The sequence below is a fragment of the Ambystoma mexicanum genome, chromosome 4q (genome assembly GCF_040938575.1).
Source record: "Ambystoma mexicanum isolate Mex_15411 chromosome 4q, UKY_AmexF1_1, whole genome shotgun sequence".
Classification (NCBI taxonomy): Eukaryota; Metazoa; Chordata; class Amphibia; order Caudata; family Ambystomatidae; genus Ambystoma; species Ambystoma mexicanum.
Genome location: NC_090928.1, coordinates 830580179 through 830595405, shown reverse-complemented (window position 1 = coordinate 830595405; position 15227 = coordinate 830580179). Strand labels below are relative to the sequence as shown.

Here is a 15227-nt window from a genome sequence, read left to right as displayed (position 1 = left end):
CCCATAATGCACAACGCTTCACAACAGGTATGTATGTCCCCTTACTATCCTGGATGTTGCTGGTATGCCTACCAACTTTAGAACCTGTAGATCGCCATTTGAGCATTGACTTGTGAAGCTGGTTCCCAGGAGAAATCACAAGGGGCATACCCTTTACAAAACAGTAAGTATTACAAAGTAAACCAACTGACCCTGTGCATCACAGATTTCATTAACTTTGTAGTGGTGCTCAACGCCCTGAAGAAATGGGGAGGTGTCTTTCTGTGTCGATACATAGCCTCATTACTGTCATGTTTTTTTCAAGAGTGATACATGAAACACAGGATAGATACATAAGGGATATTTGTAAATGGGATGTCACAGCATTTATCATGTCCCTGAACTAAATGGCTGCAGAATACTGGGGGGGGGGGCAGTTTGGATTCTAGGGCACCACATTCTTACTTATGTCTCTGCATTTCAGATCATAATATTTCTTTGAAATAGACTGGGCTCAGAGAAAGTTGATACATGCATATTTATGACATGCTTGAAGAGTTTCAAGGATCTGATCTAGGATGAGAGTATGGTTCAGAAAAGACTGCCAAAGGAAATTTACGAGAATGGAAGCTGTGAGCACAAAAAAACGGCTGAATCCCTTCAAGCTATGTGCAGTGTTGCTCCAAGTGAATTGGGCTGTTAATAGCACGTCCGTCCAGTTCTCTTTGATGCCAACAAAAAAGCACTGCGTGTACTGTTTAAAGGTATGGTTTACCCTTTCAGTCTGTCCATTTGTGATGGACGCTGGAAGTCAAGGCTCCTTTTTATTCTTAATAGCTTGCATAATTGAGTCCAGAACTTGGAGACATATTGAGATAACAATGTATCTGTGTAAAATGTTTGAGCCATGTCATAGGCAGAAAGTTATTTTCGGAAGGTGGAGAAGTGGGAAGTGGTCTTGTTTGGTAAGTAAGTCTCTGGTAACCATTACAGTTGTATATCCTTTAAACATAGAATATCCACAATAAAATCCATGAAGATCACTTGCCATGAAGTTAATGCTATATGAAGTGGAAGATATGTTATGGGATCGTCTTCCCTGTCAATTTGTTCCTGTATCCGAACCTCTCCAACTGCTAGATCAGAGGCATACGAGTCTACAATGATTTTTAGATATGATATAGGTGAAATGGTAAAATGCTGTTTTAATTTCCTGAAGGCGTGTACCATCTCTTTGGACCGATAGAACTGGACCACATTCTTGAGGAGATGGGTGATGGATAATTGTATGCAGGAACAACCCTAAATTAATGTCCTATAGAAATAAGTTAATCCTAACACCTGCTGACTTTCTTTCACAATCTTAGGTTCAGACCAATCCAGTACTTCAGACACTATCCTGAGATCTATACAGATGGCTTTGGCTGTGAGAATATACATCAATTATCCAATGGTGTCCTTGTCACAGACACATTTCTCTGTTTTAAATAGTAGGTGGTGCTACTTGTCTCACACTAAAGAGCTATTGGTTGCTCTATCTACCCACAATTGTCATGCTTATTTTCTTATAAAACAACAATATATGTTCCCTTCTATTTTGGAATTATATGGAGGCAACCTATCTCCATACTTGTGTCACACTTTAAGTGGGACTATAACACTAGAACACACATTATGCAATGTGACTAAGTATCTGTGGTGCTTAAATATGTGTGGGTCCATCTATGTTTGACTGAAATCAACAAAGACATTATAAAACACAAAGATGCAGGCAATACCAGTATATGTTATGTTCTCATATAGTTATTCATGATTTCGTATTTATTCAATTCTAATCCAGCTAAGACCTATTTCGAGCCTTGCAACGCTCTTGTTTAAGTTGGAAAATATATGAGTGAGTTAAACATCAAATTAGGATGTGTGAGAATAATGGAATAGTTAAAACATTAAAAAAATCTGTGTTATTTAACTAATTAAGGTTATATTGTATCTCAGATTTCTGATTAGTACACTAGTATCTCTATTCAGGGAACAATAAGTAGGTTGTAAAGACAAATGCCCCCATACAGAGTTTTAAGTTATCTTTTTGGCTCTAAAAACATTTATATCACTAATTTATGGACAGATAATAGTAAGAGGTTTGACCCAAGCTCAATTTTGTATCATAGAGACCAAAACACACGTTTGAATTCTTTGTGCAGCTGTTTCTTTATCATTCCTACCTTGCGTGATTGTCAGATTGTCATTCTTCCAAGCTAGGTATTGATTTTGCTCCTAGTTCAATGTTCTGAGTTAAGTATAAACAATTGTTATAAACTCTGAATTCGGATAAAAAGAACAAACTGATTCATGTAGGACTTTTATATTAACATTGGTTTATTGTTTAAACTATTCTAATCTTTACTAGTTATGGAGTTATCTAAGAATACATCTTAAAAGAGCTTTTCGACAATATAAAATTATAGAGGAAATATAAAGTGTACAATTCTTTTCATTGCTCATGGGCTACAAAACACATGCAGCCTCATCACGAGTTGGGGCGTAACCCTTAAATGTGGCGGTAACGTTATTACCGCCACTGAGAAGAGTCTGCCCAATCAGGAGTCTGGCAGCATTTACCCCCAACTCGAAGCTGGAGGTAAATGCGCCAGAAAAATTCCCATTGTCTGTTGCAAATAGCTGTGCACTATTAGCGCGCACTAATTGCGCCAAACATTCCCCATTGGGTCCAATGGACTCAATGGGAAATGGGAAATTATAGTTACAGCCCAACCATTGATCTGGCGCTAATAGTGACCAGTTGTCGGTAACGCTATTAGCGTGAGTGGTAACCCAGCGAATACCGCCTGTTTACCGGCCAACTCGTCATGAGGCCCATTGACTTTTGCTCAAATATGTTTATATGCAATTAAAGTAATAGTTCTGAGCACATTACAGTTCTTCATGAAATACAAATTAGCTGTGATCAATTTTATACTATTTCTAGCTAGTTGTTCTTAGTTAATCAACTGTGAACTTTATCAGAGAATGTAGCCATTTTATTATTTGTGTCATTAAATACGGATCTTTATCTTTACTGATGTGAAGATTTTCAGCTTTGTGCCCACTTTGTTTTAAGGGAGTCACATTAAGTTTTTCACTGTTCTTAATGTAATGGTGTCCTGCTTAGGCATGAAGTTTACACAATTACATCATCACATAACGGTATATGTTGACATGATCATGTTACTGCAGTGTTAACAGAGATGTGCCGTGTGCTATTACCAGCTCCCTAATACATTATTTCAAAGTCTTCCTCTGCCAACATTTGTAATAATTCTTTGGACCTATTGACAATAAATATATCATTCCTATGCACCTAAACAATGTTTTCCTTGTTATACTTGATATATTCTGTTATCTATTCAAATGTTTCTTAGCAAGTAAATAATCATATTTTTTTGACTATAGTTTTCTGTAATACATATTATTTTGGGTACCCAGTTCATGTCCCTTGTCTGCCTAATAACATCATATTCACTGTAAGTGGGTCTTTTTTTAATCAATTTTCATAAGATAAATCTTAGTGATACCATTTTATTAAGCGCAATCTGACCTGTAGGTGCATATTCTAAATCCTTCCATTGACAAATGCCCTAATTTTCTAAATATAAATGAATACCATGCCCACTAGCAAATCAAATTATTATTCACAGTGGGCCTCATTACACGGAAGGCGGTAAGGGTTAACGGTCACCGGTAATGGTACCGGTGACCGTTAACCCTTACCGCCTTACTACGAGGTCCCTTTGCGGGTAGGTACTTTAACGCCTGCTGTTTTGCAAGCATTAAAAACCAACCTGCAAAGGGACCAGGGTGCTAATTACGGTACCGCAATTTGCGGCACCGTAATTAGCGCCTTCCCCATTCCCATAGAGCCCTATGGGGCAAAAATGGGAATGGGGAAGGGCAATGGGGGAAGGGGGAATTACCGCCCCGCTAACCTTGGAATAGGGTGGTAATTCCCCTTTCCACCAAGGCGGTGCCGGTATTTTACCAGCATGGACCAAGGTGCTAATAGCACCTTGGTCCTCCGCCTACCGTGTAATGAGGCCCACAGTCTATCCCACATTTGTTTTATAGATTCGCACTGTGTCACGTGTCACTCATTAGTGGCATCAGAAACTTTGAATAGTGTTAATAATTTGGAGGTGCATTCAAACCAGATCTTAACTGTTCAACCTAAACTATTTCTTACTGTGTTGCATATCATAGAATATAGCACATCAAGAACGTAATCTACAATATGTAGCATATTAAGATATCATTGTAGTTGTCTAAAAAAATCTATTTATATCCTCTTGTTAACAATTATTTTATCTGCTACTGGCAACCTCAGTTTGATGTACAGTATGAAGAATGGAATAGAATGTGCATCAAATTGGACATTTTGAGATGCTCATGATACTTACTTTTATTTAGGAAATGAGGGGATTGGTCTTCTTATTATACATTTGACTCATAAATAATATAATTAAACATAACAGTCTAATAGTACTTCTCATTATTTAACACTGCAAGGGATCTTGAGGCATAATTGTAATGTTGTTCCCTCTAATTCAGCAGCAACATGTTATTAATTCTGCTAAGAAAACAGAAAACAGTTTCAATTTGAAGGTGACTATAGCCCTTCACCTTTCAATAAAATAATATATAATCACAGTGGGGATGTACAGGGTGACAGTTCTGTGTGCAAACTGGTAAGCCAGCTTCTCCTTTGACAAACATCACACGGCCTGGGGTAGCGGCCGTGTAGTTATGGTTAAGTTGCTAAACCCGTAGGAAGAACACTTTTTGGGCGGCTTATAACTGCGCTCTCCCTGGACGAATCCTCACCAAACTTTGCAAAAAAAAAGTATATGCCAAGTTTGGTGAGGTTTTGTCAAGGGGGGGCAAAGTTATAGGGGCGAGGGTACCACATTTCTTTTTCTCCATAGACTGAATGCAAACAACTCAGAGACAACTAGATCATGTGGAACCAGGGGTTCTGTTATGGAACAAGTATGATTATCCTTATCATTCCTGTGGTGTAAAATCACACAGTATTCATTAGAGCACAAACCTTTTGTCAGTGTAACACTCAATGGAGTCAGTTGAGGAATCGAGAAACAGAACATATCATAAGAAAGATCTCTTGCAATACCAGATGTTCATTCTGTCCTCATCTAAGCCACACTTTCCAGTTGCAGCCCCCATGTGTATGCTCCCTGTGGAATATTCACTCTAATGTAACCCTTTTGATCATCAGATAGGTGATCAGTTACATTCAACACTTTGAGGTTTACTCTACCATCATCACACTATGATATCTCCATCTCTATTTCCCAACTTGTGTCTATGGAACAGAGAGCAGAAAAACAATGGAAAGGTAGATCAAACAAATATGAAAATTAAGACGATACTATTTTTTCTGAGATGGTAGTGGTAGAAGTTAACAAAGTCTTAGGGCCTCATCACGAGTTGGGTGATATCCCGGCGGTATTCCAGCTGGGATACTGCCCGTGCTAATAGCGTTACCGCCAACGGGTCTGGCGCTATTAGCGCCGGATCACAGATTTGGCAGAATGGGAATTCCCCATTCCCCATTGGGCCCATTCTGGAATTCCCCATTGCCCATTGATCCCAATGGGGAATTTTCGGTGCCACTACCATAGGTGGTATTACTGCATGGTCATTGTGCCGAAAATCGGCAAATTCGCAGTGGATAGCTGGGGCTAAATCCTGCCAAACCTGGTGGATCCTTAAATACAGCAGTAATAGCGTTACCGGCCCATTTAAGGGTTACCACCAAACTCGTGATGACCCTGTTAGTCTGAACTGCATAATCTGGAGTCCCTGACTGTTCAGTACATTTAGATAGCACTCATCCAAAATCCAATTTGTGAGGGCTTCACAAGGGTACGGAATATGACCTGGTTGACAATCAGCTGGCTTCGGAAGACACCCCAGAAATGCCCGCTTCCACCCAACCAACAGTCCACATTACAATAAACTTGCTCTTAAACCAGAGACAGGACTTCACTTCAGAAGTAGTTACCATGCATGCAACTTTCAAATTCCTGCCAGGTACATGTCTAGTTTTTACATGTACATGCTGCTTTGAGAGATGAATGCCCATCTAAGTAATCATTACGCAACTGAATCCCAAAACTACTTGGACCTCATTAATTTTCAGGTGACTTACAGTGGGAGGTGTGCACCCAGTTGGCGAGCTCCGTTACTCACAACCAATAGAGTAGTATGAATTACCTGAACAGGACCCTCAACGTGGATGCCAATGTAGACCATTGTTGAAAACACTTGACAAGTATGTCGTCTCCTGACTGAAGAGAATGGCAAGTGTGATGAATCCTAGGTTGTCATCACTGCGCCGAAGGGGGAACCCCTTCCCATGAGTCCAGGGTTGTGAGGCCACTACTCTATAGTTCCCTTGGTGTTGGTACTCAGAGGGTGGATCTTGTGGGAAGATAAACCCCCATTGGGAACAGTGATGATCATATCGGGAGAACACAGTGTCCATGCCAATCACCTGACCCTATACCCTCTTCCTACAATGACCCCACCTCTCCTTCACCTCCTACCTCCCCACTCCTACCCTCATATACCAGGTAATGCTGTAGGAAAACAAAAGTAAAAAGTACTGAGATGAGGAAGATCTCTAGTGAGTTACAACAACATACCTCACTCAGTACTGGGATGAGGAGAAGGCGCGGAGCAGTACAGAATACTTCCCAGAACCACTTTGCCCCTTCTAGTGGTTCTCTACAGCTGATTGCAGGAAGCTATGTGAAAAGCAAAGAGGGACTTGACAAAATGTCAAACCCTCCCTTGAGGAGCCATAAAAGCACGCACAGACCAGAAAGTAACATAGAAGCTGACCATGATGCTGAGAACAGAGGGAGAGTGGCCAAGGCCGGTGCAGGACATGGGGACGATATGGCCAGCAGGCAGGCTGAAACTCTGGGCAGCCCTGAGAGTGCACAGGCAAGAAACCACGCTGCCAGGAAGGAGAAAAAGACTACAGAACCGCTGAAGTGCGAGCACTGAGACCTGTAGACTTTGAAGTGAAGGAAATGCACTGCCAGCATGGAGAACACTGCCTAGATGCCGCAGACTAAGAGAGGCTACAGAATACCACTGGTGTCAATAACTGAGCTCATCTGCCCCAAAGGAACCAGATCTTGCACAGATCATGCATTAAGGTAGGCGGATGACGAGGGTGGTGCTGAAGACCCAAGGAGGTGAGGGCACAAGCTGAGAGGCTGGGGAATGAGGCTCTGGGATCCTGAAACTGTGGAAGAAGCGGACATTGTCTTGTGCTAAGGCTTGGCAGGAGAGTGTACCAAGCCTACAATGTGGGAAACTAAAGTAATTATAGTGGGTCTGGACCAGCACCCATATAAAGCTAACTGTGAAACTGATAGACAGTACATGCAGTAATTGGCAAGTGAGTAAACAGAGTCTGTTTGGGACACCACAGTTTAGGAGGGCATCCAGGCTGTTCTTTTGCATCGCAGTACCAGGTGGGAGGAGACCAGGTCTGTCAGCAACGGTCAGGGACCCACCAGAGCTTGGCAGTACATCCAGACTGTTATTCTTCATCACAGTGCCTGGTGGAAAGAAACCAGGTTTGCCAACTAGGGTAAGGGACCCACCACAGATTGGGAGTGTATCCCAGCTGTTCTTATTTGGTGCAGTGCCTGGTGGGAGGAAACCAGGTCTGCCAACCAGGGTCATGGACCCACCACAGCTTTGGAGTGCATCCAGGCTGTTCTTCTTCATCGCAGTGCTTAGTGAAAGTAAACAATGTCTGCCAACCACGGTCAATGACCCAATTCAATTTGGAAATACATCCAAAATACTTTTGTGCTTTGGAACTGTGCCTGGTGACAAGAAACCAGGCCTGCCAATCAGGGTCAGGGCCCCAAGGACACAAAGGAAGCCTGAGAAGGGCCTACAAGGCAACAGAATTTCCCCCAAAAGATGTTGGACTTTACAAGAAGCCGGAACAAGGCTGGGGAAGGGAGATATTCCCCAATACTTCAAGGTCTGAAGATTCCAGAACTGTCTTTTGTCCAGTGGAAGGTTACCACTGGGACCTTTGCTTTGGAAATTCTGATGCTAGTTATTTTTAAATGAGGTTGGGAAATCCCTCTTAGAGTTTGAGTTTCATTTTCCTTTTTACACTTAAATAAAAGTTTCTAACAATCACCATAACCTGTCCGTGTCAGAGTATTACTTCTGCACTCTTACATGAGCTTCTACTGTTTCCTGTGACAGTGTGTTCTCCACTTGCATATGAACAGATCTGATAGGTGAGGTCAGTTTTCTGCAATAGTTAATAAGGCAGTCCTAGTAAGATGGAGATTAGCTTAGGCATTTTTCACAGATAGTGATGAGGGTAAGCACATTGGCAACCCACACACGGCTTTAGTTGGACTCAACCCAGTCTTTCTGTTCACAGTGCTTCTAATACTGAGCATTATCAGTAGCTGGGCAGCAGGCCACTTGATTCCTGTCTCTGCACCAACATTGAAGAAATGGTCCTTTATTACACCCTTGTGTGCTGACTGAAGATGTTAAAGGCAGTAGATCTTGTGCAAAATGTTCAGTGCAGTGCACAATTCCTTAATAAGATTTACAAAGTATGTTTCCCTATCACTGTATAGCCTAATTAATACCCCTAACCTGCGTATGAAACTCCTCCATAAAGCCTTTGCTACATTGATGGTTTCAGCCCCCTCGCAAGGGTATCCCTCCACTCAGCTGAAGAATGTGTCCATCAAAACAAGCGCATAGTGCAGATTGTTACATCAATGCAACTGTATGTAATTCACTTGGAGGTTTATGAAGGGACCATAAGGTGGTGGACGTGTCCCTGGGTGGTACGCACTGCCTTTCCGATATTGTTTTGCAAACATATAACATATCCCTTACAATATTCCTGGGCCATAGTTGGAAACTCGTGGGCAAACCAGTCCTGGATCAGGGCGCTGAACATCCCCCCTTTTCTTACCTTTTTCAACTGTGATGCATCAGTGATGATTCCCTCATGTGGACAGGGAAAGGCAGACACTTTCTGATCCCGACGCTGGGGGTGGTGTTCTCCAGGGGGAGCACATGAGGGGGGAGCAGGTAGGATAAATGGTTTATTACAAAATAGAAGGGAGAAAAACGAACTTTGTCATTAGGGACTTCAAGTCCCATAATTCCCGAAGTACTGGGATGAAAAAGAGGGCTAACGAGGAACAAAACTGTAGAAGCGCTCAGCTTGTTAGTCGAAATGACCCACACCTGAGTGAAATTGGGTGGCTTAAAAGGTCCCCTCAGGTCCAGGTCACTAGTGAGCAGCGAGAGCAGTGTGAGCAGCAGAAGCAGAACCTGGAGGAAGGAAAAGATGCCGGGTCCACTGTTGAACAGAGAACAGTAGCCGGTCCTGAGAACGTTTTTTTCTCCAGAAGCCGTAATTGCAAAGGTTGCGCAGCAGCAAGAGGGAAAGAGGGACCATTACCCACTCAAGACCTGTTTTGCAGAGGCTGTGCATCATGAAGAGAAAGCATGGGCTTTCATTCCCATAAGGCTGTCTACAGTGGCTGGCGAGCTTCGAGAGCTTCAGGAGCAAAGGACGCTCCTTTTACAGTAGTGGCAAACCAAAAGTAGAAGATTGCTGGGTCGCAAGTAGCCACTGAAGCTTTGTACCTGTGAGCATCGAGGGAATCACACGTGCTCGCCTTACCCTGGGAGTTCACCAGCTGATAGCGACTCCAGAGCACTCTGAGACCACTCGTGTGCTCAGTAGAGGCATTTGCAGAGTAGAAAACACTCATGTCTGAGTGAAAGTAAAATTGAAAGCAATGTTCAATACCAAACTATCAGAAACCAGAGAAAACAGTATTTTTCAACACCAAATGACTGTGTCTTTAAGCAGGCAAGTTTATTGAGAACCCAGCAACATGATAGGGCAATAAGTATAAAACATAATGCAGACAACTATTACCCAAGCCAAAATGAATCAAAAATATGGCCATTTAAAACCAACAGATGTTGACAAAGGCAGGAGGGGACTTATGAATGTTCCAAAGGTTGTAAAGCTTATTGCCCATATTTGAAGAACCATATAACAGAAGCTGGTTTAAACCCACATTACCAAAGCCAAGGAAGAAGTAGAATAAACCATATGCTTGTCAGTGTTTGGTTGTTAATGCAGTGGGGAAACAAGAGTGGCAAGGAGGCTGCCCTTCTGGAAAAGGTTATTCAGAAGGAGAGGAGCATAACTTGCTGAGGTTTTGGAAAGTGAAAAAGAGTACTAAAGAACACCAATGTGAATTTTGCTTTCCCTGAAGCATTGCTTAAGGTCTGATGTTATAAAGTAATGAACACTGCAAAACTGGTGTAAGCTGATCTTAACCACAGAGGCAATTGTTATTTGTGAATTAATGTTCGGGCAGGGGAGTATACCCAATCAGTGAATTTGTGAAGTAGTATGCCTGGCATGGGAGTAAACCAGGTGTGATTGATGGAGTAAGTCTGTTATGGGACTAAAACAGGTAGAAGTTAATAAAGTGCTGTGAAGTGCTGCTAACAAGTTATTTTGACAGACCTTCATTGCTGAAGAAAGAACTGTTGCAGAAGTGTTATACATCTTCAGATATACAATGTTTTGGCAAAGCATCCTGACAAAGAGTATTTATGTTGCTATTGATGATCTATGGAAATAATCTTTGTTTATGTGAAGAAAATCATCTTCAATCTTACTATTGCAAGAGTATGAGAAAGATCCTTTTTTTTGTTGAGCCACTGGAGTGTTGGAACTTTCTGTTGTGAAGTCAGAGTCACAAAGAACTGTGTTGGAACATTGTTGCAGACCTGGATTTTTCTTGGTTCTTTTTGGAATTGTGGAGCAGAATCCTGCTTGAATCTAGGGAAGGGGAATTCACCCAGATTATTAGGAGACACTGTTTTCATGAACTGCCATGCATTACCGTATTGAGTTACTCTGTGTATAAGTGTGAGGGTCAGATATTCTTTGTAAGAGTGTTTCCTTTAGTTTATTTTAGTTAGGGAAATCATCTTCAGCGTATGGATAGTGAGGCGTTTATCCAACCTTTTACTTTAAAAAAATGGCACATTTTGAAAAACCTTCACAACGTTGTCTGCCTCAGGTTTCTGACCCCTCACACAACCCCATCTCCATCTTAGTTACATGGGTTTTGGAGGAAGCAAGATCATTTCTTCACAGAGAAGGGTAATGTAAATTCCAAACTTTTTTCTATCCTAAAGTCTTTTTCTGTAGAAGGAGCAGTTTCACAGTTGTATGCCAATTCCTTCTTTTTTACCCTTTATGCATATTCAACCGGAGAGACAAAAAAAGACAAAAATTGATGAAAGTTGAATCTGCAAAATTGTTCACACAATTGGCCTCACTATCCACAACACATTTCCTGATGGATATCTATTTGGGTAGCATAATAACCTCAGGTAAGGCTTTTACATTAGCATTGTTCTTGATATGGGAACCATATTATGGCAGGAAGCTGCTTTTCTTCCACAACTGATACAAATCATGAGAAACTACAAATGCATATTCTCAGTTGGTATATATATTTACTGATCCTTGTTCTGCCAAATGCATGCATGTGTCAGTGCAACCAAATCTGCTACCAGTATTTTCCCACTCTCTACCGTATCCCCCAGTGTTCACACTGCATAACGTGCCACCAAATCACCCTTCTTTATAGATTAATAATAATCATCCACACAGTATTTTAAATAAGCATTGTGCATTGGCATGTCTGGCAGTATTAAGTGAAAATATGTAGTGGCCACACAATCATGCGGTTCAGTGCCACACCTTTCACCATTAACTGGGGTTGTGAGTAGGGATGTTGGATTCGGCACACATTGGAGGAGTTTAGGAGCAATGCCTCATTTGTATTTGTTCATAAAACAGACATCTGTTGTGTTTTCATCTTCAACAACAGTGGAACCCAGAACAATATGTCCACATCGTTGTAGGGATGTAGCTTCTGCTGCTAAAGAACCAAGGCTCAGGGCATTTATGCAGATGCTGGATTAAACCCTTAACTATATTATGCAATTTGTTTCTGATACTGGCAAGGGGGTTTGTGTGAGTGATATCGATGCAAACCGATTACTTTCCAATAGAGGACCCATTTATTTTGGTCATTTGGGAGACCTGAAGCCAGGGCTACAGTTCACCCCTTTTCACTGTCTCAAAAGCCTCCTCTGTTTCTGCTGTTCATTGGAGGGGTTCCACAGTGTTGGATTTTGAATAGTGCAGTAATAGGTACATTACCTCTACATAACCCAATATCCATTGCCTGCAATGATCTAGCATACCTGCAGATTCTCTCATCTGCATGACAGTCTGTGGCTTGGAATACTTGTATACCACCTCTTTTCTAAAAGTGGTTGTAGGCTTATGTCCTAATGTGGTTTCATGCTCAAAATAGTCTACTCTTTCTCTGCACAGTGGTAGCTTCTAATTGGAAGGTTTATGTCACTAAAGTGAACACAAACATTCATGGGAACTTGATACCATTTAAATCCATGTTAAGCTGTTGTAAATAAAGTTTATGTGATTCTGTGTAGCATTCGGAAAGTCTGGTCCACGTGTACTGAATGACACAATATGATAATGCCAATAGAAACTAGCTCTCAAGATGCATTTATATTAAAAAGAACACAAACTATAAATTAACTACACTGAAGTGCGTTACAGTTGGATGGATGCAGACCATGCTAGTAGCCTGATTGGGCACCATAGGACAATCTGGAATACCTATTGAATGTACTGCTCTCAGATCTTGTAAACATCTATATGTATTCCTTCGAGGGTGGTGGGCCAGCAAAACCAGGGTATTACAGAGGCTGGAGGCAGGTACTATAATCCCTTGCTTCAGAAGAGTCTATATCACTGGTGCTAGTCTTTCTTTTGCTTCTGGTTTCAAAGGAATCTGAGAATCAAAGGGTAATATATATCATTGATCTATCTTAAGCCTAACTGGTGCAGTGTTTGTAATACTACTCACTTCATTACCATGCAATGTAGAATGTGATTTGAGTACAATATCAACCGGTTCTTGTAAACCCGGTGACCCGTCACCAGTCATATGTTGTGTTGGCTTCTCCTCTAGGACACATCAAGTGGCTAGGGCTACTTCTGTGTTCTTACCACAGACACTGAAAATCACTCTGTCTTGGTTACAATAGATAGTGCCTTTCAATTTGCACAATTAATCTTATCCTGGAAAGTTACATCAACAGATGGACAGAGAGGTAAAACATGTGTGTCAGTGATGGGATCTAGAGTAACAATTATAGGCACACTGACATACTTAGGAACTGGAATATTGGATATGCCTGTTGCTTTCGCTGTTTTGGAGCATAATGGGGAAATTGGGAAGCAGTCAGATTGAATGAATGATAGATTAGCTCCTGTATCCACTATGCAGGTGACGGCTTGCATGAACATATGGCCCTTGTTGAACTATGGGTATCATTGGGTACACAGTGACGTCATATCTTAGGGTGTCTCAGTATTGCTCTTCCTTATTTCATGTCTGTGGTGGTTTATTTGGTGAAAATATTGGGGAATTAGGGTTTGTGAAGGTGCCCTGCCGTGGAGGGGAGGATGATTATTTGCCTTAGACTGTGCAGGCACGCAAACAACCAGTGACCTGCCTGTCTGAAATAATTTCAGGCATGCAGGATCCACAAATTTCCCATAATGTACCTGTTGATTCAGTGCTGGGGTGCCTCCTCCCCTCTCTTTATCCCTACCCCCAAAATATCCCCTAAGCTCAACCTTATCTGCCGGGGACCCTTGAAGGTTCTGTAACTGTTACATCAGAGGTTAATCCACAATATTTCACCACACCAGCTCAGACATTAGTTTATTTTACCACCCTATGTAAATAGTCTTCAACTGGGTTTGTAATTTTGCAGACCTGAGACAGAGGTGTTGGCAATCCCCTCCTGAACTGACTCTTCTGGTTTGGTTATACCGGAATGCTAAATGGTGAGTGAGCACTATTTGCAATCAGTGTAAGTATTCTGCCTTCAATTAATTATCCTGACCCAATTTGTCTTCCTGGGGTAATGGTTACAATTCTATCTATCTATCTATCTATCTATCTATCTATCTATCTATCTATCTATCTATCTATCTATCTATCTATCTATCTATCTTAGGTTGTTTTATATAGCGCCACTCGCCTAAGGCCACATTCTGTTTCAAGCTTGACCTAACAAGTCCCATACCATAGGGTTTACAGCTTGCCAGTTGGTGTGTTGTGTGAGGCTCTGTCAAACCTCCATATGCATGAGCCCCCTCATGTCAGCTGAAGCAGGATTGAAGCATTGTATCATGTTTTCGAGGTCCTCAATAAAATGCTGAGGCTTTCATTGAGGAAAATCTTTGTCCAAGTTTCTCGATTAACAGGAGTTCCTGGGACATGGATGGTGACAAACTGTTTACTATCACCATCGCCCCCAAATGACCACAGGATCTCCTAATGGGTGCTTGAAAAATTGAACTGTTTCATTCATACCTGTTGCCACCCCTTGTTACAGACAGGGTGTAACATGGAAGTGAAATACTTATCCGTGTTAATTTGGGATCTGCATTCCATATCATCTTGAGAATGAGATTCTTGAGCACTCTCTGCAGCCTGAGTAGCTACTGGCACCAGAGATATCTGAGGTAAAGGTGAAGTCGGAACAATCAGCTGGGATCAGAGTGGCCCCTTGAGAATATGATGGGACAAATGTGTTGCTTACTAGTGAAAAGTTCCAAAGGATCTTCTGCAGCTGCATTATTGTGTTTATTGTCTTTAATTTGCGGACATATTAACAGGAATGCCGTAGCATTTATTGCCATCCCTGGTTTCTTAAAAATTGAATTAGACCTCTCAGTCTGTCAATAGATTCCTTCAACCCCCTTATTGTTGAGGAATTTTACCATTGTGGTAATTCCTCAAAACAGGTAGCATATCCGCCCCACTGCTGTTGACGTATTTTCTTGTTCACTGACTCAGGAGAACACCTTGATTCAGTCAACTGTCTCAAATGGAAGGTTCCCTCAAGAGAAAACTGGAGGTGTCTATTCTTCCATCGTTAAGTGGTGTGATGTAATGCTCACCTGGTATCCACGGGAACGTCACTCCGCCTGTTCTGAGCTCTTACGA

At 41.7% G+C, this 15227-nt stretch overlaps 1 protein-coding gene across 1 annotated transcript in view; it reads right to left on the bottom strand.

Annotated features, from left to right (window-relative positions):
* FSHR (follicle stimulating hormone receptor) overlaps positions 1–15227 on the bottom strand; it is a 2702145-nt gene that overhangs the window by 1220957 nt on the left and 1465961 nt on the right. The window lies entirely within an intron of this gene.